General features: G+C 42.5%; 1 protein-coding gene across 3 annotated transcripts in view; it reads right to left on the bottom strand.

The window, feature by feature from the left end:
• ADGRL3 (adhesion G protein-coupled receptor L3) overlaps positions 1-27,689 on the bottom strand; it is an 807,408-nt gene that overhangs the window by 557,425 nt on the left and 222,294 nt on the right. The window lies entirely within an intron of this gene.

The following is a 27,689-nucleotide window of genomic DNA, read 5'->3' as shown; positions in this document are numbered from 1 at the left end:
GAACACTTTTTTAACATCTTCGGATGTGGTAAATAATTTGCCCGTTTTATCTTTGATCACACCGATCCATGATTTCCCTTTTTGATTTCTCACTATATTTGCTAATATTTTACCAACCTTTTCACCCTCCGAGGCTAACTGAATCCCTTGAAAGAGCAATTCTTTCTTACTTTTTTCTAATTGATATATCTTCAACTTTTCCTGCTCTTCCTCCCAAACTCTCTTATTGAGTACAGTAGGATATCTCATACATACCATTCCAGCCTCTTGCAATTTTTTTTCCAGTACCTTCCCGTTCTCTCTAGTGCTTTTTTTCCAATAATTTACTTTTTTAAACAATATTCCCCTCAAAAATGCCTTAAAAGTGTCCCAAACCACAAGTCTACCGACAGAACCGTTATTTTCCGTGAAGAAAAGTTTTGACTCCTCCATTATACTCTCAATATCGGAGATCAATAATAGCCAATGGGGATTAAATTTAAACAACGGCAAAATATTATTATTTTTTTAAATCCAACTCAATTACCATTGCACTATGGTCTGACAGGGCCATAGGTATATACTTTGTCCTAATCCTATTTTGCGATATTAGATTTTTGTTTCCAAAAATCATATCTATTCTCGACCAAGTTTGGTGTGTTTTTGAATAACAAGAGTACATAATTTCATCTGGGTTCTGAACCCGCCAAACATCTACCCAATTAAATTCATGAACTAATTTACATAAATCTACATTTTGTGCTCCTCCCCCTCTGCCAGACATCCTGTCCCTGAGTGGATCCATAACCGCATTATAATCGCCGACCGCAATCAGTATACATTCCTGTTTATTTAACATAAATCCATACAATTGATACAAAACATCTGGTTTATATGGTGGTGGAACATATATATTTGCGAGTACGGTTTTTCTCCCTTCTACATAGCAATATAAGAAAAGGTACCTGCCATAGTCATCGACCTCACATGCCAGAGCCTCGAATCTGATCTTATTATGTATCAAAATTGAGACCCCTCTGGAATAAGTAGTATATACAGAATGATATCCCGCCACCATCCAACCCCTCTCCAACCATCTCACTGATTCCTTATCCAGGTGTGTCTCCTGGAGGCAGATGATGGCTGGCAGGAACCTCTTCATCCACTCAAGGATAGCGTACCTTTTAACCCTCTCACGGAGCCCTCTCACATTCAATGAAAGGACCCTAACCATCTAACAGAGGGGGAAGGAAAAAAAATAAAAAAATAAAAAAAAGTTTTTCTTTCCACGCCCCCCCCACCCACATCCCCTATATACCCTCCCATCTAAATAGTCCCCCTTTCTGCAGGTCAGCAGTCCGGGCGACTCCCTAACTTAGCATTATGGCCCCTATCGCCTCCTCCCTCCCCGCCTCAGAGACCCTCTCCATCCGCCCAGTCGCTAGCTTCCTCCGGAGTCTGAAAAAAAACAATCTTACCATTATATTCTACCCTTAGTTTAGCCGGAAAAAATAAGCTGTACTTTATGCCTGCCTCCCTTAATCTCTTTTTGACCGATATAAACTCTCTTCTTTGTGCATTAGTTCTAAATGAATAATCTGGGAAGAGTTTAATCTTTACCCCGTGTATATGATATCTTTCTGAGATTCTAGCGTCAGCTAATATTCCGTCTCGGTCCTTAGATAAAAGGCATTTCACCAGTATCGGTCTAGGGTAGTCCCCTGGCGCCCTATTTTTTGTGGGGACCCTATGTGCTCTTTCGATAGAAAACAGGGGGGAGAGAGTACCTTCTCTACTATTCTCCCTTAACCATTTTTCCATAAATTCAGTACAGTTTTCTCCCTCCGCTCGCTCTGGTATCCCCACACATCTTATATTTGACCTTCTTGATCTATCCTCCTGGTCTGCCAATTTTTGTTCCATCTTAACATTTGTTTGTTTTAAAAGTGTCACCTCCTTCTCTAATTTCTGGACGGATTTCTCTAGGGTAGGGATCCTTTTTTCCATCTCTTGCAACCGCTGCCTTACTTTTTCCATCTCAACTCGTATAACCATAACGTCCGTCTGTACTGCCCCAAGCTGAGTTACCAAATTACCCATTAGATTTTCCATCCGTGAAACCGTGCCAAGTATATCCTGCACCATTTTTACGTCTGTTTCTGTATATGTCACTGGGGTTCCCCTCTCCCCCTTCGGCTGACATCTCATGTGACGGACTCTGCAATCTAGGGTCTGTAGTTTTTTCTTTTTGTGGGGATCTAGACCCGGGTGAGTTCGGAACCAAATACTTATTTAGACCCAACTGTTTAGACCCACTTTCCAATCCTCCTACTGATCGCCTAGCGGTGCTTCCCGTAGGGCCGCGCTGTTCCTCCCTTTTTTTAGGCGGCATTTTGAATTCTCCAGCTGTTTTATAACAAATATAGACCCCTTCTTAAATTAAACACATTGATCACATTGGTCACAAGCAATCAAATATGAACAGTGAATTATATCCATATTTAAACACATTTAAGCACAAAAGTCAGTTCAAAGGAGGAAAAGGAAAGTTAGTGATATTAGTTGGGGCCTTAACCAAAAGGAAAAATTAATTTCCTTGGGGAATTATGACTCAGGTCCTAAAGTCCGGGCGTGTCTGGAAAGCGAATAGTTAGTTGATTAATTTTCGGAGAGATATGATACCGTTGGTGTAAGACCCGAGGGCGGGAAGAATTGTCTCAAACGGGGTTGTTAGGAGTTATACTCCAAAATACAGGCTACCCCCGTTTTTTTTTTTTTCTCTCCGCGCTTAATTTCACGGTGATACTATCCGTGCTCAATAACTGCTTCTGACACCAACCAGATGTTTCAAGGCAGATATCATTTATCCTTTTAGTCTGCAATGACCTCAAACTGCATGCCCGTAGTCACCGCCACAGTCACAAAAGCGAGCAGACCCTCCATCAGCTACCATCTCCGGGACACCACCCTTGCTGTCTGCCCTTCCTCACAATGAGAGCGGGCTTAAGAGCAGGAGCTAAACATGGGTCTACCCTTCTTCCCCATGAGAACAGACATATGGGTATGGGTAGAAGCTGAACATGGGTCACAAAAATGAGCAGTAATAGTGAACAGTAATATACAGAGCCAGCTGTACCCCCTAAAATTGATCACCCCCAGCCAGTCCGCAGATCTCCAGAAAAAACTTAAAGAACCCGTCCTTCAGATATTGCAGACGGAGTCAATTACTCCGACAGGGACTAACAGGAATCCACGGGGCAAGACCTCAGGAGCGAGCAACAGCAATCCCAAACGCCATCTCAGTGAGAGCAGTCAGCTGGTGCTCTCCCTCAGCACACGTAATCAGTGCACATACTCCTACTCCTCCAACCTTCAGCCTTCAGCGCGCCAGCATCTCCACTCACAACCATCTCCTGCGGCACGGCCACTATGGCGACTCACCACCTGAGAACTACAGGCACCAGGGGACGAAGATCGGACTTAGGGCGACAGCATCGGCATCCGAGTCTAAGGGCGGCCTCAGTATCTCAGACTCTAGGCCTCACAGCGATCCGATGTTCCGAGCGGCGGTATGGGCGGCCAGCATGCGGCGGGGGGGCGGAGCCCTAGCGTCCTACGTCAGACGCTCTCATGCTCCCCTTTCAGAAACGGGAAATTAGAATTTTTACCAGCAAACTGTTTCAAGGGGGTGTTTTATAAAATGATTAAAGGGGGTTTAGTTAAAAGTCAACAAAGGTGTGGTAGATTCTAAAACAATCTTTTATGCAAAGACCCGGCTTTGAGGGGCACGTCTCACAATGATGAATTGTGTCTTTCCTGATTCCATTTCTGGAGCATACCCGACACCTTTTTTGTGGCCTTCTCCGTGTCTCGTGGGGGGAACTACCCCAGGGAAATGCTGTCCTCGTATTATTCTGCTCTCACTTCCTGTGGCCCTGCACCCTTCGCCTTCCTGTTCCCCAAAAAAAAAAGTTCTTTATTACTTTTTCTTGAAAGTGCAGGAATTTTCCTGTTTCCTGCACTTCTGTATATTCCAAAAGCATTAAAGAGGGCAATTTGCGTCAGGTGCAATGCCAATTTGTTATACCTTGCCCGAGTTTTGCGGAGGGCAGTGTATGGTTGCAGTACCTGGTCTGACAGATCCACCCCTCCCATAAACTTATTATAGTCCTGGATGCACACAAGTTTGGGGACTGATTCTGTGGATCCACAAACTGGAACAGGGGTGGATCTGTCAGCATGTATGGTAGTAAGTACAATGACGTCACGCTTGTCTTTGTATTTAACAAGCATTATGTTATCATTGCAAACTGCCCTGCTTTCCCTCACTCTCATCCTTTGGTCTATAAATTTTTTTAGGCAGATGTTTTTGGTTTCGTCTGATAGTTCCGCATGCAACAGTGTCTCTGGGCATTTCAGTGTAGTGTCGAAGTTGTCAAGGTACAAGTTGTACCCTTGACCTAGCAGGGGGTGAATCAAGTCCCATACTATCTTTCCTGCTATTAGAAGGAGAGGGGGGCACTCTGGGGGTTCAATTTTTGAATCTTTTCCCTCGTAAACTCTAAATTTATGTGTATAGCCAATTCGCCACTTTGGCTTTCACATAGTTTGTAGAGTTTGATGCCATATCTGGCCCGTTTGTTGGGCGGGTATTGGCGAAAATGCAGTCTGCCCTTGAAATACACAAGGGATTCATCAATGGACAGATGCTTTTGGGGGGTGTAGACCTGGGCAAACTTGAGATTATAATGATCTATAATGGGCCGGATTTTGTATAAACGATCGTATCTAGGATCATTAGGGGGTGGACAATCTGCATTATTGTTATAATGTAGAAATTTCAGGAGACTTTTGAATCGGGTCCTGGACATAATGGTGCGGTATATTGGCGTGTGATGTAAAAGGTCATTACTCCAATATGACCGTAGTGATGGTTTTTTTATTTATCCCCATATTAAGTATTAGACCCCAATTTATTTTTTTATCTCCAAAAGGGTCGTGGGAGTCCACAGAAGGGGTCTTGCATAGTATGAGTTGGGGTGGGCGGCTTAAAATTGATTGGCATAAAGATTGGTTTGCTCCACCATCATGTCTATCAATTCATCAGAAAAAAAAAAGGTGGAAATAATCAGCTTCCGTGAAACCTGCAATGTTCACATGAATGCCTGTAGTGGCCATAAAGTCCGGCAACTGAGGTACAAAGTTAGTAGCAGAAGTCCAGCTGGGGTCATTTGTAGAAGATGATGCGCTGCTAACTCTACTGAGTCTGTGAGAGGGTTCGTCAACTGATGAATCAGAAGAAGAGCTATACACAAGAAAAGATTCTTCTTCTCCACTGTCAGACTCTGAGGCTAGTATGGCATAAGCCTCCTCGGCGCTGTACACCCGTTGAGACATTTTGTAAAATATATATCTATACAAAAAATTGAAAAAGAAAAGCAGTGGAGCTTTATGTCACTAGTGACAGAAATTTGTCACTGCTGGCAAATTCAGTGACAAAGACTGGTCACAGATAGAAGATAGAGGTTCGGAGGTATGGGGGGGGGGGGTTGAAACAGAGTATTTATAATCGGGGACAAGTATGGACGTCCCCAATATTTTTTTTATTTTTTATTCAGAAAAAAATTGAAAAAGAAAAATGCTCCAAAAGCAGCGGAGCTTTATGTCACTGGTGACAGAAATTTGTCACTGCTGGCAAATTCTGTGACAAGTACTGGTCACAGATAGAAGTACGGACGTCCCCAATTTATTTTTTTATTTTTTTCCTAATAAACGTCTAACTTACCCTAAAACAAGAGCTCTAACCCTAATAACTCCCTAACTAACCCTAATGATTTGCCAAAAACAGGTTACTGACAGTATGGATGACAGGGACTGGGGTGCTGATGTACTGTCACTATTGGCAGACAGCACACAGATACAGGGGACAAATGAGGGTCACAGGGGACTAATGAGGGGTGATAAAGGGCACAGTGGACAAATGAGGGGCTTTTCTGGTGTGTGTGTGTTTTTTTTTTTCCACAGGTCTAACTTTGCTCTGCCTCCGATCAGTTTTATGACTGAAATGAGAGGATCAAAGGTGAGAGATAGCGTTCTGTACATCACAATAAATTATGTACAGAAAGCTATTTCTCATCTCCGATCCTCTCATTGCAGCTACAGCCGGATGCCAGAAGAGGAGGAGATGTGTGTGCGCATGCGCACACGCGTGAGATCGCTCATTGGGACAACAGGATGTGTGGCAGTGATCTGCGGCCAGGACCACTGCTGATCGGTCCCTGGCCGTCAAGGGGGAGCTGTTCAGTCCCCGACACAGCAAGGTAATTTGCGCTTCAGGTGCGCGATCTTGGCAGGGGAGCATTTAAATGAACGACGTGCATGTACGGCGTTCTGGCACAGTTTTCCCCGCCGTACATGCACGGCGTTCTGCGCTAAGGGGTTAAGAAACTTTAGTGCCACAATATACTGTAGATAAACTATAGGCAAATAATAAAAATATAATGTGTAGATTTTAGGGAAAAGTAAGGGAAAGATTTCAGGGAATTGGTTACAGGGGCTACTCACTGTGCTTAAAGCTGTCTGTTTGCTGAGGCAATTTGGCCTAGCAGTTCTACATTACAAAATCTACCCTATGCAATAAAAATAAAAAAAATAATAATAATAATAAATATTTATATTAACAAAGACAGCTTAAAAAAATAAAATAATCATGTTTCTACATAGGCTTATTGCCAGTAGCTACTGCTTTTTTCCCCCAGTGCATTATATCTGTTATTGTTATTAAATGCATTGCATTATAGCAAAAGCATTTAAAGACAATAATGGCATTGATATTAAATGCATAGTTCAATGAAATTTCACTGCACCGTTTATAAGCATTGTTATATTCGCAGTAAACGGAAGGATTATTATACTGCGTGTTTTATAGTACAAACATTTCATTTTTGAATCAGTGACAGGGGGATGTCAAGCAAACATGCTGGACAACAAACCACCAGATATGTAACAACAACTAGACATCAACCATCAACCCATACAAACAACACTACACGTAGAGACACATCAGGATGACATTCATGTCCCACTAGGTGGCCCTCAAACTGGAAGATGGCAAATCTAGACCAGGCGCATTACTCACACATTGGAGAACAACTGACTCCTGGCCTCCAGCCACGGGTATAAGAAGCACCTAGTGACCACACCCAGAGAGGTGGTTAACCCCTCAAGCACGAGCCAAAGAAGGAAGAGGGGAAACAGTAGCAGATCACACACATGCCAATCACCACACGTTGCCCCTGGCAACGGCATGCACAGTAACCTGTTACAGCACACCACACCGAGACGGTGACACTGCCGTGACAGTTTCACTTCCAACAATACATAATTATATTGTGGTAGACAGATGTTATTGCATTGGATTATTTGTTTGGTAGTAAAAAAGTTTCATTTCAGAACCAGTGTTATTGATTGCATACTTAGTCCATAGAAATTTTACCACCAACACTGTATCTTTACACTGGTGGTAGGTGGATGCATTATTGCATTGCACTGTGTGTTTTGTAGTATATAAATTTCATTTTTGAACCATTGTTATTGAACGTTTACTACGTTTATGGAAATTTCACCGCTGACACTGCATTGTTATATTGGTGGTAGGGGGATGCATTATTGCATTGCATTGTCTGTTTTATAGTACAACATTTTTGAACCACTAAATGCAAATTACACAGTAAGGCTGCTTTCACACTAGCGTTCGCTGGTCCGCTCGTGAGCTCCGTTTGAAGGAGCTCACGAGCGGACCCGAACGCAGCCGTCCAGCCCTGATGCAGTCTGAATGGAGGCGGATCCGCTCAGACTGCATCAGTCTGGCGGCGTTCAGCCTCCGCTCCGCTCGCCTCCGCACGGACAGGCGGACAGCCGAACGCTGCTTGCAGCGTTCGGGTGTCCGCCTGGCCGTGCGGAGGCGTGCGGATCCGTCCAGACTTTCAATGTAAGTCAATGGGGACGGATCCGTTTGAAGATGCCACAATGTGGCTCAATCTTCAAGCGGATCCGTCCCCCATTGACTTTACATTGAAAGTCTGGACGGATCCGTACTAGGCTATTTTCACACTTAGCTTTTATATGCTAAAATAATGCAGACGGATCCGTTCTGAACGGAGCCTCCGTCTGCATTATTATGAGCGGATCCGTTCAGAACGGATCCGCCCGAACGCTAGTGTGAAAGTAGCCTCAAAATAAATTTCACTGCCAAAACTGTTATTTAACAAGTATATTATTCAAAGAAATTTTAACCAAAAACACTGCATTATTTGTTAAGTAAACTGTCTATAGCTGTTTTAAGGGAGTCACGACCTATCGCTGACCCTGTGGTGCCTGGGGTCAGAAGGTCGCAGCGGGTGGCTACTCGCCTGTTTTCAAGGGATCGCTCCATGACCTAGTTTTGGGAATGGATTCCGATCCAGGTTTTCCTGTTTTGGTTTACTATCCTTTTTGTCCTATTTAGGTATCGGTACTTTTCCTTTCAGCTGTTCTGGGTCTGCCACTCCAAGCCACTATTTAGTCTCTACTCCTACTTCCTTTGTCGCCAGATATAGACCTTCCTTTCAGGTTATCTATTCTGACCTCAGGTGGTGTTGCTGGAGCAATTGGAACCAGTGCGGTTGGATCTCCGGTCCTCTTCAGTTTGTTGTATACTGTTTGTTGTCTCCCTTCAGGGTTATATGTGGTGTTTGTGTTGTTTGTCCACTCCCTGTTGTTACCCTAGGTGTCAGTGGTGAGGACTACCGCCCTTCTCAATACTTAGGGCTTTTTCCAAGCTAAGTCAGGGACGAGGCACGTGATCAGCATAAGGGTGAGCAAACCGTCTAGGAACGACAGGGTAGCCAGGTGCGAGTGCTAGGTGAGATAGGGGTCACCACTCCTCCCTCTCCCTTGTGTTAGGGCACCCGGTTTCCCTTCCCTCTGCGCTGCACGTCTGGTACCTGCCATACTAGATGTGATAATAGCAGTGTGCATTTTGTTTGTAGAAGGGGAGGGACATTTAAGTGTTCTCCTGTCTATAAAATACACTTGCAATTTTGCTAGTACCATTCAATAATCTGTGTGTATCAAACCCATGACTTGCGTTTAGGAAACCCGTAACTTTTCATTTATAGTAAATCCGTGACTTTTCATTTATAGGATCCATAATAAAATGTCTGGAAAATGGAGTGAAAAACAAAAGGCTAAGGCTGCCACTACCATTACTGCTACACAGTCACTACTACTATTACTCCCCCTAAACAGCCACACACATCTGCTGCCTTGTTTGTTCCATACTTTGCTGCAACTGCTGCCACTACTATTTCAGCCACTATTACCCTACATTTTCCACATTCACAATGTACTGCTGCTGCTCCCAATTAACAGGGAGAATTGTTTCAGGCTCATTTAGAACAAAGCACTCTTTTTTCTGACAATTAACACTTGGCTGTGAAAATGAAAAGTTTCATTTCTTCTGATAAAATGTTGCTTTAGCCTCACATTTTTCATTTTTAACAGGAGAAAAAAAAAACCATAATTTGTAACCCTATTTCTCCTGAATTCGGCAACACCCCATATGTAGTGGTAAACTGCTGTGAGGGCACAGGGCAGGACTCAGAACGGAAGGAGCGCTATATGGCTTTTAAAGCAGATTTTGATGTATTGGTTTACAGGTGCCATTGGTTTTTATTTTTTGAGTGATTGTCTTATGTGGGGATTTTTTTTTTTTTTTTTTTTGCGGGATGAGGTGACGTTTTCATTGGTACCAATGGGGCACATAAGACTTTTTGATCACTTGGTATTATACTTTATCTAAGGAAAGGTGAAAAAAATTGCTGTTTTGGCATAGATTTTTTAAACCAATTTTTTACAGCATTCACCTGAGGGGGCAAATAATGTGATATTTTTATAGAGCAGGTTGTTACGGACGTGGCAATACCCAATGTGTATATTATTTTTGTTAAGTTTTACACAGTGAAATACTTTTTGAACAGAATAAAATCATGTTTTTGTGTTGCCATTTTCTGAGAGCCTTTTTTTATTTTTGGAGATTATCTTAGGTAGGAGCTCTTTTTGTGGGATGAGATGACTGTTTGATACCTTTTTGGGGTACATAAGACTTTTTGGATGCTTGGTGTTAGCCATTTTTTGTCACCTTGCCACACAAAAAGTGTGTTTTGGCATAGATTAAAAAAAAAAGATTTTTTACAGCATTCACCCGAGGGAGAATATCATGTAATATTTTTATAGAGCAGGGTGTTACGGACGCAGCGATACCCAATGTGGATATTATTTTTATTTTTGTAGCCATTTTCTGAGAGACATGTTTTTTATTTTTGGGCGATTTTCTTAGGTAGGGGCTCATTTTTTGCGGGATGAGATGACAGTTTGGTACCATTTTGGCATACATACGCCTTTTTAATTGCTTGGCATTACACTTTTTGTGAGGCAAGGTGACCAGAAAATGGCTGTTTTGACACTTTATTTCTTACAGCGTTCATCTGACGGGGTGGATCATGTGATATTTTAATAGAGCCAGTTGATTATTTTTTTAATTAAATTTTAGGAAAAGGACCCTTTTTTTTTTAATATTGTGAAAAAACATTTTTATTTTTTTGGTCCCACTCGGGGACTTCAACTTTTGGGGGTCTGATCCACTGTACAATGCATTACAATACATCTGTATTGTAATGCATTTGCTTTAAGTGTATTACACTGAGTAATAGACTTACAGCTTTCTTACCTGTGAAATCCAGGGAGCTGGATATCACAGGCTGACAGGAAGGCAGCCACGATGCCTAAGGAAGGCATTGGGCTGCTGTCCAAGCCATCGGGTCCCCGTCACAGCAGCGTGGGGATCCAATGGCAGCTCCCTCCCTCCACAGACATTGCACGGCACATATAGGGTTAATGTGTCAGCATTGGTGTTTTCACCGATGCTGACGCATACAGCAGGGGTCCGGCTATCAGTGACTGCCAGACCCCTGCAGTTGATCGGGCGGGCGCAGCTTCTGCGCCCGCCCGATCAGAGCGCCATGGTACTACAGCGCTGGTATTTTAAACACAGTAGGTGCTGGTACTGTACGGGTTAATAAATCACAAGAAAGGGAAGACAAGAATAGCTGCCTGATAAATACATTTGATGGGACGGCGTCTATGTTCCGGGACATCATGACTAAACACTGGGTCATCCTTAAGATGGAGCAGAAAATCAGTAAGTTCATTGCAGGAACGCCTCAGACAGGCTGGTGCACTGTCATTTCGTACCACCATCTACCCCTCAAACACGGTTGGAGAGAAATATTTGTGGCAGTTTTAAATGCAAATGTGTGGCCTGCAAATATATTCATACAGGTAAAAAATTCAAAAGCAATATAAGATACGTGATTTTATTACGTGCAAATCGTGTGGGGTCATCTATAAGATGGCATGTGCTTGTGGATTTGAATATATAGGCAAGACTTTCCGTGAATTCAGGAAGCCAATAGACGAGCACTTGGTGTATGTTATCAACAAAAGAGATACCCCAATAGTGAGACATGTTTGGCTCCATCATAATGGGAACTTCACCTGCTTAAGATTCATGGGCGTTGATATAGTTAAACCATCTTGCCACAAGTGTGATTGGGACCAACAGATCCTTCAACGAGAAGCTAGATGGATTTTCTATTTAAAACATCGGCTCCCAACGACTCTAATGAGCAATTGAATTTCAGTTGCTTCATTTAAGAGAGTCCATTTGCCCTACACATACATATTAAACATATATTATATCACATTTTATGTATAGTGGTTGGGTTATATTTTGTGCTTAACAGCACCAATTAGTATTCATAATTGCTATGTGTCTATTAAATGCTCCAGGCTATCTGCTCTTTAACGTCAAGAGAATTCTACTTTGCTTGTAGCCATGAATGTCTTTAATTTTATGCCTGCAAAGGCATCAGCTGTCCCCTGTAATCTGACTGTGCTGACAGCATGTCCGGTTGTTGCTTATTAGCCTGAAACAATGTCATGTTTCTGTCACTGTAATTCCCACCCCTGACAGCCTATTGGCTGGCTACACATGAACTCTGCCAGCCTGGTGCTCCCTCCAATGTAAGGGGTGTGACACAGTGAAGGGTATGGTCTGGGAGGACAGGTATTTTCCTCCCAGTGTGTGCTGCTGGGCTGATCTGCAGCCAGGTGGGGGTCAAACACCGAACTGGATTTTAAGTGCCGATCCGGGTTTTGACAACACCTAGCTGTCCTTAAAAGACAGCTGGGCTCAGCAGCAAAGTGTCTGTGTGTGCTGGGATCTGAGGCTTGTGCGTGCTGGAGGGCTGGGAAACAGGCCCCCTAAAGACTGCTGGTGAAAAAAATGCTAACAAGGTGATTGTTTTGTTCTGTGGACTTTCCATTGTGTGAACGAACACCCAAACTGTGAATTGTCATTTTGTTTTTGCCTTATGTGTGAATAAACACTGAAGTTTTGCTTTACCAACTGGTTTTTGCCTCTGTACTGCGTTCGCTTACCCTGCCTACCAGAGCAAACCCCCCTCAGGGGCCAGGCAGGTACTAACTGTGAAGCATGAATGACGACTTCTGTGTGTAGCGTGGATGAATCACTGCTATTGGAGATGCTTTGCTGTATACAATATGGCCTGAGCTCACTGGCCACTGGCTTTACATAGGCTCTTCCATTTATCCAGTGAGGAGCTACTTTTTATTTTTGGCCACGTACTGTATGTAACATAGAGCTTTTTTGTGTAACTGATTACCCTAGTATCTATAGGCACCACTTATTCCCTGAAAATTCCTATCCAGCGGGATGAAACATGTCATTTTGGGAATGGTGTAAGGGACAACTATGACAACTATAGGAATATGACTTTTTGAGGGTAAGCTTCCTGGCAAGGTCTTCTCTATCGGGGCAGGTGATCTGTATTTGATAGGCAGGGTGGTACAAGGTCCCTTCCCAATTCTTGCAGGGCATAATATGGTGAGTAATACCAATTGTCATTTGCTTCACGTCATAATCTGAACTCTATCCCCGTCCTTATTATATGATAATCCTCAAGCTTGTTTGCACACCCCTGGTTTACTTTCTAGATCTTTTATGTTGAGTGAAATAATCCACTAGGGCTACATGCTTTCCAGATTAAAAAGGTCTTAAAACCATCCACAGAGGGATCACATTATCATACTACACATCAATACAAGTACATGGGAATGGAAGGGGGGGGGGGGCGTGAGCAGGAGCTGTGTAAGACACACACAAAGAGACGGCTCAACTAAGTAGGATGTCTATATCTCAGACAAAGTGCTTTTTTTTTTTTTTTACAACCATACAGGTTAGTACCTCTCCATAATCCTGGTGCGGCTTCTGAGTAAGAGGTTAGGAAGCAGATCTCCTCTACTTTCTGTGTGCAGTAGATGGAAGCTACTCTTCACCCAACATCTCTGAAAGAACTGCAAGCTAGACATAAAGCATTCAAAGGGGAAAACTGCTAAAAACGCAAGATACAAGTCATATCAAATGGCCAGAAATAGTGTTATTCCTCATGGACACACTATAGTAAAAAGTTATTGAAAGGTTGGTTGAAAGGATAGAGATTTACCAAAGATATTTAAGTGTTTATCAGAATTCAGTATCTTTTTTTTTTTCAGGCTTTAACCCCTTCCCAATCGTCATAAAGCTGTTTACATCGGCGGTTGGGACCTTAAAGATGGTGCCCACTCCTGAGCAGGGCTCCCTAGAAATACAGTAAAATCCTTATAGATGAGAAAATGTCACGGACGTACCCTTGACAGGTGTCAGGAGATCAGTGAGAATGGCAACACTTGGTTTTATCTGACAGGTTCCTTGTGGAGCAATTTGTGGCTTTGTTGTTTCTGGTAATGGCCACACCCCTTGCCTCAGGTGTTGCTTATGTGGTCATTTAAAATTCTTTATTTATTGTGGCTTATCCCACCATGCTGTGCGGTTTATAGCTTCAGTCTTGTTGTGGATTGATGGAGTTTGAATTTCGGCACAGTTCCTGTGCTAACATAGCCATTTGAAGTTAGGTGTCTCCTTCCCCTGTTTATTGTTGGGGTTTTCTTGTGTTATTCTTTTCCCTGCCATTTGTGTTTAGGCCTGAGGGAGACTCCTGTTTGTCCTACCCTTTAGAGGAATAGGTTGTATCTTGTCCTGACATTAGTATCAGGGTCCTACAGGGTGAGTTAGGACTTTAGGTTCCTGTGTATGAACTCACCTACCTCTGGGGTCAGTTAATACTTGCAGTCAGTCAGGACTTTGATTAGTGTTTCTCTAGGAGATGACCTACTCTTTTCCCTAGTTATCAGGTCTTTTTCCTATACCCCTTTCCCTCCTACATTCAGTGTCTACCCCAACACGTCAGACTCCCCCAACATCCAAAGCTTCAAGAGTCACCTGAAAACCCACCGTTTCTCTCATTATAGATTGTAAGCTCTTGCAGGCAGGATCCTCTAATCCTGTGTACCAGTTTGTTAATAGTTTGTTTACTGAATTTGTATATTTGTGTAACCCCATCTGGATCTACAGCTCCATGTAATAAATGGTGCTTTAAAATAAATTATAATAGAAAATAATAATTGCAGTCTATGGGGGAAATACTACATTCTAATCAAGGTCTGCCAAAGGCAAGGCTCTGCAGGTAAAACTCCAAAATTTCAAGCCTTTATTTGTTATAATTTGGATGATTATGTCTTATAGCTTATGAAAACCCCAAAGTCACAATTTTGAGGTACCCTTTGCTCAGGGTATATGGATTAATTAGCTGACTAGAGTGTGACACTTTGAGTCTAGAATATTGAACCTTTTCACAAAATTCTAATTTTAAGCTGCATTAATGCAATTCCTTTTAATTTGCATTACTGAAATAAATAGACTTTTGCACGATATTCTAATTTTTCGAGTTTCACCTGTATAGGAACTTTGCTATGACAGGCCTTCGAATCAAACTGCTCCAGTGATCTCATCACAACTGACAACAGCATCCGAGGGGATAAAAGTATACCACGGATTCTCTGCTGTGTAAAACAGCAGGCACCCGGCATCTACTTTAAAGACAGGACATTTGCCGTACATGTACAGCAGATGTCGGGAAGAGGTTGAATATTGCAAACACTTAAACATTCTCTGCAAATTTAATTAAAAATAAAAACAAAATATATTAACCAACCATGACTAATGACATAAAGTGCAATGTGTTAAAGAACAGTTTCAGAGTCACTTGGGTAGTTATCAGAACAGATTCAAAAAATAGGGCTATGGGTTTGGTTCAAAAAGGTTTTGGCTTGAAGGAGTTAAAATAAATCACCTCCACAGTCTCTCCTCAGACCCAAACCTTGTTGTTTGGAATTCTGCATTATGACTTACAGTGTTACTCATATTCAGTGCTCCAGACTAAAAAAAATACCTAGTAGCCATTGGCTCCTGAAATGAAAAATTTAGGAGCCAAATCAAAACCGAATAAAAATCCTAACAGGGTTGTTTTGATACCAAAATTTTGATTTGCTTTCGTCACCATAAAAAAGTATTGCGATACACAATACCGTGCCCCAAAAAAAGCTGCATTTCGCATTTTATGAAACATTATAGGGAGGGAAAACACCATAATAGAACAGTCCTATCCTATTTTTAGGGAGGGAAAACACCATAATAGAACAGTCCTATCCTATTTTTAGGGAGGGAAAACACCATAATAGAACAGTCCTATCCTATTTTTTGGGGTAAAAAGGTGACTAAAAAATTGCGAATGCTCACCGCATAGGAGATATTTTTTAATAATTTAATAGTTTGGACAGCGCTATGTAATATGTTTATTTATTTATTGTTTATATATTTTATATGTAAAATTGGGAAAGGGGGGATTTAAACTTAATATTTTAGGGTACTTTCACACCAGCGTTTTTCTTTTCCGGCATAGAGTTCCGTCCTAGGGGCTCTATACCAGAAAAGAACTGATCAGGCATATCCCCATGCATTCTGAATGGAGAGCAATCCGTTCAGGATGCATCAGGATGTCATTTTGACTGATCAGGCAAAAGATAAAACCGCAGCATGCGGTTTTATCTCCGGCGAAAAAAACTGAAGATTTGCCTGAATGCCGGATCCAGCATTTTTCCCCATAGGAATGTATTAGTGCCAGATCTGGCATTCAAAATACCGGAATCGCAGCATGCTCTATGTTGTGCGTTTTTCACGCAACGCAGGCCCCATAGAAGTTAATGGGGCTGCGCGAAAATCGCAAGCAAGTGCGGATGCGGTGCGATTTTCACGCATAGTTGCTAGGATGAAAGTCTATTCACTGTATTATTTTCCCTTATAACATGTTTATAAGGGAAAATAATAGCATTTTTTAATACAGAATGCATAGTAGAAGGTCAATATAATAAACATTATATACACCCCAGTATAATAAACATTGGTGGCGCAGTGCGCCCCCCCATATAATAAACATTGGTGGCGCAGTGCACCCCCCCAACACCCCAATATAATAAACATTAGTGGTGCAGTGCGCCCCCCCAATATAATAAACATTGGTGCTGCAGTGTGCCCCCCCTCAATATAATAAACATTGGTGGCGCAGTGGGCAGTGCTAATGAGGGTTAAAAAATAAATAAAAAAATTAACTCACCTCCTCCAATTGATCGTCTCCTGTTCTTTCTTCAGGACCTGTCAAAGGACATGTGGTGACATCACTGTGCTCATCACATGATGATATATCACCATGGTAATGGACCATGTGATAAGCTCAGTGACGTCACCACAGGTCCTGAAGAAAGAACAGGAGACCGGCAGCTACGCGATCAACTGGAGGAGGTGAGTTCATTTTTTTAATTATTTTTTAACCCTCATTGGCACTTCCCACTGAGCCACCAATGTTTCTTATACTGGGGTGTTGGGGGAGGGGGGCACTGTGCCACCAATGTTTCTTATACAAATACAGGAGGCGGGTGCCGGAATCAAATAGCCGGCACCCAACCTTTGTGACAGGGAGCTGCGATCAGCGGCAGTTAACCCCTCAGGTACCGCACCTGAAGGGTTAACTCAACTGCCGCTGATCGCAGCTCCCTGTCATAGAGGTCGGGTGCCGGCTATTTGATTCCGACACCGCCTCCTGTATTTGTATTAACAGGTCAGTTTTCTTCATTGGTGGCGCAGTGGCCACAGCCCCTCTTCTCCTCCTCCCGTCTCTTCTTATTGGCGGAGGCAGCAGCACAGGGGGAGGGAGACTGCGCTGCTGAGAAGAACATCGGCGGTGGGGCAGGGAACTATCATCTCCTGTGCCCCGCCGCTGTATTCAACGGCAGAGCTGCGGCGGCGGGTCTAGTCGCAAATGGCGACAAAACTAAAAAGTCTTGTCGCCATTTGTAAATTCTAAGTCGCATTGGCGACCATTTTGGTCGCCATCTGGAGCCCTGATATTGATAACACCTTCCACAATGCTGAAACCTTTCCAATTCAGTGGTAAAGAGAATTGGTATGGTAATTATGATAAAAAGTTAAAGGGCTTCTGTCACCCCACTAAACCTTTTTTTTTTTTGCTTACTTATAATCCCTACACTGCGATGTAATTAATGATTTTGGTCCTGTAGATTTTGTTTAAAACATGCTTCTAAAATATGCAAATTACCTTGCTACCAGCAAGTAGGGCGGCTACTTGCTGGTAGCAGCCGCATCTTCCGATCCTAAAGACGCCCCTCCTCATTGTGATTGACAGGGCCAGGGAACGGAATCGTTCTCTGCTGGCCCTGCCTGTTTGCATTCAAAATCTGGCGCCTTCTCGGCCGCTCCATCCTCAATGCGCCTGCGCCGATGACGTCACATCTACACCCGGCGCAGGCATATTCAGGATGGAGCGGCCGCCTCTCCGTGCGCCTGCGCCGATTGAAGACAGGTACGGCCGCGGCACAGGCGCCAGATTTTGAATGCAAACAGGCAGGGCCAGCAGAGAACGATCCCGTTCCCTGGCCCTGTCAATCACAATGCGGAGGGGGCGTCTTTAGGATCGGAGGATGCGGCTGCTACCAGCAAGTAGCCGCCCTACTTGCTGGTAGCAAGGTAATTTGCATATTTTAAAAGCATGTCTTAAACAAAATCTACAGGACCAAAATCATTTATTAGATTATGTAGGCATAAATCACAGTGTAGAGATTATAAGTAAGCAAAAAAAAAAAAAAAAAAGGTTTAGTGGGGTGACAGAAGCCCTTTAACTATCTTAAGACACACAAATCTTTCCATGTCTGCAGTCTGTCTTTACTAAATGCTGTGCTAGTGCTGCGCTCAGCATTCTAAGCAAATTAGATGTCTATCCATTACTGCAACAATCCGAACCCTCACCCTACAGAAAGAGAACGAATCTGCAGTATCTCTCTATATTCCTTTATTTTTAGTGACTGCTTTCTAAACATCAGCCTGCAGAAAGATACAACTTTCAACTAGTGTAACACTCCAAAGTTGTGTTAATACGTGCATCTACCACGCTACTGTCTTCTAAGAGCTTTTACACGGTCATCAGATGTGATTTTGCTTATGTCCTCCACAAATGTGCATAAACCTATGTTAAATGCAATTGTTCAAGTCATTTTCCTGGTATACCAGCAGGCGGTAGCATCATTGGTAGAGATAGTTTTAATGTTATGGCAGTTCAGAGTGGAACGATCCTGTTCTAGTCTGCCCCCCTGCTGAAGAGAAGTGGAGTATTCCATCTTCCTGCAGCAAAGGAGGGAAAAAACTGTTAGGGCCAGTTGAGTTTCCCCCCTGTATAGGGAAGACAGCAAGGACCAAGCCTCAGTCTGAGACTTAGGGCTCTTTCACACTTGCGGCAGGACGGATCCGGCAGGCTGGTCTCCCTGTTGGATCCGTCCTTCCGCTGTTTCGCCGAGCCGCCTATTGACTATAATGGGGACGGGGGCTGAGCTCCGGCGCAGCATGGCGGTGCACGGCGAAAGCCGCCGGACTAAAAAGTCGGACATGCAGGACTTTTTGGTCCGGCAGCTTTTGCCGTGCACCGCCGCGCTGCGCCGGAGCTCAGCCCCCATCCCCATTATAGTCAATGGGGACGGAGCGGCGGTTCGGCGGCTCGGCGAAACAGCGGAAGGACGGATCCGACAGGGAGACCAGCCTGCCGGATCCGTCCTGCCGCAAGTGTGAAAGAGCCCTAAGTCATATTACCAGTTTGAGCTCCTTCAGCCTCAGCTAGATGAAGAAGCAGAAAACTACAGACAATCCCCAGAATTCCAGGAAGAAAGCATCCCCTGAGAGAAGTCCAGAGACCTAGGAGAAGCCATTCCTCCTCAGCTAGTCTGTCCCCACAAAGCAGAAGTTATAGAAAAGTACAGAAGATTAATTCCCGTCACAATTACAGAGCTACCAAGCAGACGACTTATCCTGCAAGCTCCAAGTTTAAAGCAGAAGCATTCATTTCCTGCCAATCATTGCTAAAACCTGCTGGGACCAGAGACCAAAGCTGTATACTGCTTTGATGCAAGTTATATTCAGTAAAAAAAATGGTTGAACTTCATCTAAAGGTGTGGACATAAATTCTGCTACAAAATTCCTCTATTACTCCTACTATCACTACACTTAAATTTATTGCAAGTGAGCCAGGAGCCAGGAGTTCAGCCGTACCCAGGTAGGAGACACCGTTGACACAATTATAACCACCCTATAGAGACATTATAAGCCATTACACCACTCTGGCATTCCTAATCTGGGACCTGCGTTATAACACCTTGGAAGGGCCCTGGGGTAGTACCCCGCGCACGCTGCAATTGGCGTCACGACAAATACAGAAAATGAACTAGCATGATATAAAGAAAAGTTTTGCATATTTACATGTAGTGATTCACGCAAATAAAAAATAAAAAAAACTCTGTGTGAATTAAGCAGTCCGTTATTCTGATGGATCTGTAGATATAAAACTAAAGATAAATAGTTTTAACCCATTAAATCCTGGAGGATTTTTCATTTTTGTGTTTTTATTTTTAATTGACGGACTTCCCCTAACCATAACTTTTTTCTTTTTCTGTTTACTCAGCCGTATGAGGGCTTGTTTTGCGCAGGGCTTTCTAATTGTACTTTCTAGTCGCACCATTTAATATTGCATACAATGTAGCGGGAAGCTGGAAAAAAAATCCCAAATATTGTTTTATGGCGTTCCCTGTGCAGCAAAACTGACCTGTTCATTCTTCAGATCAGTGTGATTACAGCGATAACATATTTGTATAGTTTTTCTCGTGTTTTAATACTGAAAAAATGAAAACTTTGAAAAAAGTATTTTTTCTTTGCATCACTATATTCTAACCCCGGTAACTTTTAACATTTTACGTCTACGCTTTGTGATGGTTCATTTTTTGTTAGAAAATCTGTAGTTTTCAAATTATACCATTTTAGGATGTGTATGACTTTTTGATCACTTTTCATTAAATTTTATTTGGGAGGTGAAGCCACAAAAGAACAGCGAATCAGCAATTTTAAGTATTTTTTTTTCCAAAAACACTGTTCCATGTTTTATATTTTAACAGTATGGGCGTTTTTAAACACTGTGATGTCAATGAAGTTTAAGTTCAGTTCACCCCACAAAAAAAATCCCTTAAATGGCTACTAGGGATGAGCGAATCAACTTCGGGTGAAATATCCAAAGTGGATTCGCACAATACTTCATTTGAATACTGTACAGAGCGAGTCTTGTGAGACTTTGCATAATAACTTAATAAATTAACGTATTTTTCGCTTTATAAGAAGCACTTGATGATGAGACACACCTAGGTTTTGGAGGAGGAAAATAAGAAAAAAAATAATAATTTTGAACCAAAGGTGTGCTTTTGGTGGGTTTTGAACTAATGGTGGTCTGTGGATGACGCACTGTTATGGGGATCTGAGGATGACACTATTATGGAGGGATCTGTGGATGACATAATTATGGGGAATCTGTGGATAATACTGTTATGGGGAAATATGTGGATGACAATATTATAGGGGCATCTGTGGACGACACTGTTGTGTGGGATCTGTGGATGACACTTATGTGATTATAACCCCCCTCATCCATAGGAATCCACCCATATACTACAGTACATCGGTGGATTCCTATGGATGAGGGGGGTTATAGTCATATTTAACATAGACACATGCCAATTACAGAACAGTGTTCATTTTAAATTTGACTATAACCCCCCACATCCATAAGAATCCACCCATATACTGCAGTACATGGGTGGATTCCTATGGGCGAGGGTATTTATAGTCATATTTGGCACACATTTTTCATTAGGGTACCGTATATTGCCTTGAGCTGTCATCACCATGGGACTTAGCCAGCAATCTACGGTACCCGGACAGGGGGGAGGTCATATGGCGCAAACAATGTGGGACGCTGATTGGTGGAGGAAATGTATGGAGCTGATTGGTGGAGGCAGGGGGGAGCAGGACTCGCTCACCACTAATCAGCACAGAAGGTAGCACAGAGGGATCCTGTTGCTGGGGTGAGTGGAAGGACTTGCACGCTGGCAGCATTACAGGGTATACAGAGATGCCGCCAGCCTGCCCAACCATACTGTAGGGCAGCACAGCAATGAATGAAATGGAAGCGCGGGCTACCGGCATCACTTAGCATTCAGTGAAGCCGCCAGACAAGGTGCTGCTTAGTGCCTCAATGTATGCGCGGGCTGGCGGCTTCACTGAAGACTGCCAGCCTGTGCTAACTCATTCACTCCGGGCCGCACCGCCCACCCAGGACATAATAAAGAGGGTGCAGCATGAGAGAATGGCAAGCACATTCCCATCTGCCGGCCCACACTAAGTTCTGTGCAGCTGCCCGCCCGCCCTTCTACAGTTTCATGGCAGCTCCTGAGCAGTTAGTGAGAGCTCCTGAGCTGCAGCAGGTTACACATTTGGGTCACCTTCATTTTTTAAGACGCACTGACTTTTTCCCTCCACTTTGGAGGGGGAAAAAGTGTGTCTTATAAAGTGAAAAATAATGGTACATTGAAACCAAACCTGAGTTTACATTCTAATACTGTACAGAGCTTCTGCTCCGTACAATATTGGAACAGAGTTTTATGCAAATCGACTTTGGATGTTGCATCCGAAGTCGATTCGCTCATCCCTAATGGCTACATCGACAGAAAAAAAAAAATAGTTATGGCCAAAAAAACAACAACAGCCCACTGTCTTCTTTCATACTTCTCATTGGCTAAAAAATAGTCATCAAAATGTTAAGTATATTGGGGTTGACAGCTATTTAAAATAATACCTGGAGAATTCCTTTAATGGGACTGAGCTGTAGGACCTGAAGTCACAGACCAAGGAAGTGGCAGCAGTACTTGCCCAAGCACAGCGGTTCCCCCCACAGATTGGAAGGCATGTCAGGAGTTGAATTCTTGAGGATAGATCATTAATCACAGAAAAACCCTTTATTGAATTTTCAGTCACTCCCTTGGTCCAACTGTAATACTGTAATAGTCCAACTGTTTTGTAGCATGCACAGAGCACTAGAGCCACTCTTACACATTATTATTGGTCCCTCCCTCTATAGCAAGTGTGGGGAAACTCCGGCACACGGGCCACATACGGCCCATGGGATCATCTCATGTGACCCCCGGACCCCTGCTTGTATATATAATGAAAATGCTAATGACCGCTTCCATTATGGAAGCGGTCATTAGCATGCGGGTGGCACAGTAAGTTGAGAACAGCACTGCATACTCGCTGTCCTCATGTTCCCTGGTCTTCTTCCGGCCCACTCTCTGTCCTGACACATACAGGTCCTTCTCAAAAAATTAGCATATTGTGATAAAGTTCATTATTTTCTGTAATGTACTGATAAACATTAGACTTTCATATATTTCAGATTCATTACACACAACTGAAGTAGTTCAAGCCTTTTATTGTTTTAATATTGATGATTTTGGCATACAGTTCATGAAAACCCAAAATTCCTATCTCCAAAAATTAGCATATCATGAAAAGGTTCTCTAAACGAGCTATTAACCTAATCATCTGAATCAACTAATTAACTCTAAACACCTGCAAAAGATTCCTGAGGCTTTTAAAAACTCCCAGCCTGGTTCATTACTCCAAACGGCAATCATGGGTAAGACTGCCGATCTGACTGCTGTCCAGAAGGCCATCATTGACACCCTCGAACAAGAGGGTAAGACACAGAAAGAAATTTCTGAACGAATAGGCTGTTCCCAGAGTGCTGTATCAAGGCACCTCAGTGGGAAGTCTGTGGGAAGGAAAAAGTGTGGCAGAAAACGCTGCACAACGAGAAGAGGTGACCGGACCCTGAGGAAGATTGTGGAGAAGGACCGATTCCAGACCTTGGGGGACCTGCGGAAGCAGTGGACTGAGTCTGGAGTAGAAACATCCAGAGCCACCGTGTACAGGCGTGTGCAGGAAATGGGCTACAGGTGCCACATTCCCCAGGTCAAACCACTTTTGAACCAGAAACAGCGGCAGAAGCGCCTGACCTGGGCTACAGAGAAGCAGCACTGGACTGTTGCATGTCATTCGGAAATCAAGGTGCCAGAGTCTGGAGGAAGACTGGGGAGAGGGAAATGCCAAAATGCCTGAAGTCCAGTGTCAAGTACCCACAGTCAGTGATGGTCTGGGGTGCCATGTCAGCTGCTGGTGTTGGTCCACTGTGTTTTATCAAGGGCAGGGTCAATGCAGCTAGCTATCAGGAGATTTTGGAGCACTTCATGCTTCCATCTGCTGAAAAGCTTTATGGAGATGAAGATTTAGTTTTTTAGCACGACCTGGCACCTGCTCACAGTGCCAAAACCACTGGTAAATGGTTTACTGACCATGGCATTACTGTGCTCAATTGGCCTGCCAACTCTCCTGACCTGAACCCCATAGAGAATCTGTGGGATATTGGGAAGAGAAAGTTGAGAGACGCAAGACCTAACACTCTGGATGAGCTTAAGGCCGCTAACGAAGCATCCTGGGCCTCCATAACACCTCAGCAGTGCCACAGGCTGATTGCCTCCATGCCACGCCGCATTGAAGCAGTCATTTCTGCAAAAGGATTCCCGACCAAGTATTGAGTGCATAACTGAACATCATTATTTGAAGGTTGACATTTTTTTGCATTAAAAACACTTTTCTTTTATTGGTTGGATGAAATATGCTAATTTTTTTAAGATAGGAAATTTGGGTTTTCATGAGCTGTATGCCAAAATCATCAATATTAAAACAATAAAAGGCTTGAACTACTTCAGTTGGTGTGTAATGAATCTAAAATATATGAAAGTAAAATAATGAACTTTATCACAATATGCTAATTTTTAAAAAAGGACCTGTATAGAGTCAGGACTTAGTGCACATAGACCCGCACTATGACCTGACACTGTGCGCTGTCAGATCACAGTACAGCGCGGCTGGAAGAAGACCAGTGAGGGTAAGTGAATCTGCCTAGTGGCAACGCCATCCAGAGCTTGAGAGGTAAGTTTATTTTTGTATTTTTTTTAAACGTCTGATCTGAGGTCTGATTGGATGCTGGGGGATCTGCTAATGGCTGATCTAAGGCTAATGGAGGGTGGGGAGGGTCTGATAGAGGTCTGATCTACGGCTTGGGAGGGTCTAATAAGGATCTGATCTGAGGCTGGGGGGGTCTGATCTGAGGCTGGGGGATCTGATGGAGGTCTGATCTGAGACTGGGGGGTCTGATAGGAGTCTGGACTGAGGCTGATGTAGGCTGGGAGGTCTGATAGGAGGTGGGGGTGCAAATCTGAGGCTGAGAAAGGGACAAAGGCAGGGACAGTTGGGAAAGAAGAGACTGAGACAGTGGCAAGGAGAGTGAAAACTGGGTGAACCTCTCTCTGGACCCCCCTGGGATGAGCTTGGCTGCCATTAATGCCAAATAAAGAACTAAATACATAATATTCTGAACTTAATTTGACTGCTATGTGTGGTCAAAACGGTGCCTGTACTATATGTAATATATAGCGCAGGCACCATTTTGTGCTGCAAAAATATAGTGCTATAGATTTTTTTTCATTGTACTGCCATTTTTGTAACTTACCCCTAAGTCAATTATATGTTAGACTAAATATAGCAGTCAAATTTTTGAGTTGAGAATTTTGTATGGCCCACGAACGATGTTACAAATATCCAAATGGCCCTCGGCAGAAAAAAAAGGTTCCCCACCCCTGCTCTACAGCAACACCATGCCACATAACAGAGCTCCTACATTAACCCCTTAAGAACCCTGCCATTTTTCACTTTAAGGACCAGGCCATTTTTTGCAAATCTGACATGTCTCACTTTATGTGGTGATAACTTTAAAACGCTTTTACTTATCCAAGCCATTCTGAGAATGTTTTCTCATCACATATTGTACTTCATGACACTGGTAAATTTGAGTCAAGATATTTCATTTTTATTTATAAAAAATATCAAACTTACCAAAAATCTGGAAAAATTTGCAATTTTCTAAATGTCTATTTCTCTGCTTTTAAAACAGATAGTGATACCTTCTAAAATAGTTATTACTTTACATTTCCCAAATGTCTACTTCATATTTAGATCATTTTGTAAATGACATTTTCTTTTTTGGGACGTTAGAAGGCTTAGACGTTTAGAAACAAATCTCAAAATTTTTCAGAAAATTTCCAAAACCCACTTTTTAAGGACCAGTTCAGGTCTGAAGTCACTTTGTGAGGCTTACATAATACAAACCACACATAAATGGTTCCATTTTAGAAACTACACCTCTCAAGGTATTCAACAAAGGAAAAAAAAACAAAGCAAAGAAAACTCAATATTTATTTCCCTGATTCTGCAGTTTACAGAAACACCCCATATGTGGTTGAAAACTGCTATACGGGCACACGTCAGGGCGCAGAAGGAAAGGAACGCCATATGGTTTTTGGAAGGCAGATTTCACTGGGATAATTTTAAGTTGCCATGTCACATTTGAAGACCCCCTGATGCACCTCTAGATTAGAAACTCAACAAAAAAAAAAGACCCTAGGAAAATAGATGGCATAGGAAATAGATGGCAGCAGGATGCACCATGCAATAAAGGCAAATGACCTGGCCACTACGGGATAAGTTTTGTTGGTACTATTTTAGAGTATATGTGATTTTTGGTTGCTCTATGTTTGTGAGGCAAGGTAACAAAAAATAGCTGTTTTCCCACCTATTTTATATTTTGTTATTTACAATGCTCATCTGACAGGTTAGATCATGTAGTATTTATAGAGCAAGTTGTTACGGATGTGTTACTTTTTTTGGTTGTTTGTTTCAGTTTTACATAAAGCATTTTTTGTCTCCACATTTTGAAAGCCATAGTTTTTATTTTATTTTTTGGGGGGGGGGGACTGTCTTATGTAGGGGCTCATTTTTTTTCGGTATGAGATAACAGTTTGATTGGTACTATTTTAGGGTGCATATGGCTTTTTGATCGCTTGGTATTACACTTTCTGTGATGTAAGGTGACAAAAAAATTGCTTTTTGACACACTGTTTCTTAATTTTTTTTTAACGGTGTTCATCTGAGGGTTTAGGTCATGTGACATTTTTATACAGCAGGTTCTGCCACGGATGTGGCAATACCTAATATGTCAAAATATTTTTATTTATTTAAGTTTTACACAATAATAGCATGTTTTAGTCTCCATATTCTTAGAGCCATATTTTTTTTATTTTTGGGCAATTGCACTAGGTAGGGTCTATTTTTTTGTGGGATGTGATGATGGTTTGATTGGCACTATTTTGTGTGCATATGACTTTTTGATCGTTTGTTATTACACTTTTTGTGATGTAAGGTGACAAAAAAATAATTTTTTGACGTTTTTATTTTATCTTTTTTACGGTATTCACCTAAGGAGTCAGGTCATGTGGTATTTTTATAGAGCAAGTTGTTTTTACGGATGTGGCGATACCTAATATGTATACTTTTATATTTTTTTTACATTTAACACAATAAAAGCATTTTTGAAACAAAATAAATCATATCTCCATAGTTTATTTTTTTATTTTGTAGGCGATTGTCTTGGGTAGGGTTTTTTTTTTTTTGCAAGATGAGGTGACTGTTAGATTGGCACCATTTTGGGGGCATACGCCTTTTTGATCACTTGGTGTTGCACTTTTAGTGATGTAAGGTGACAAAAAATGTTTTTTTAGCTTTTTTTTTTACGGTGTTCACCTGAGGGTTTAGGTCATGTGATATTTTTATAGAGCCAGTTGATACAGAGGTGACGATACCTAATATGTCTACTTTTCTTTTTTTCCCTATTTTAAAAAAAAAACGGTATTTTGAGAAAAATTTGCATTTTTTTACTTGAAACTTTCTTTTTTTAACTTCTTTTTTCACTTTATTTTTTTGTTCCACTCTGAGACTTCAACTTTTGGGGGTCTGATCATTGGCTGTAAGTGTATTACACACTGTAATACACTTACAGCTTCCTGCCTGTGAGATCCAGGGGGCTGGATTTCACAGGCTATCACGGAAGGCATCGGGCTGCCATCGGGTCCCCATCACAGCAGTGCGGGGACCCGATGGCCACCCCACACCTGGCACTATCCCGCACGTACCGCGGCAGTGCGAGGGTTCATGCGCCGGCATCAATGTTTTTATCTATGCCAGCGCATACAGCAGGGGTCCGGCTATCAGTGACTGCCGCATCTCTGCTGCTGATGAGCATGACGTACATGTACGTCAC

The sequence above is a fragment of the Bufo gargarizans genome, chromosome 1 (genome assembly GCF_014858855.1).
Source record: "Bufo gargarizans isolate SCDJY-AF-19 chromosome 1, ASM1485885v1, whole genome shotgun sequence".
Taxonomy (NCBI): domain Eukaryota; kingdom Metazoa; phylum Chordata; class Amphibia; order Anura; family Bufonidae; genus Bufo; species Bufo gargarizans.
Note: the sequence above shows the minus strand (reverse complement) of the source record. Positions and strands in the feature narration are given on the sequence as shown.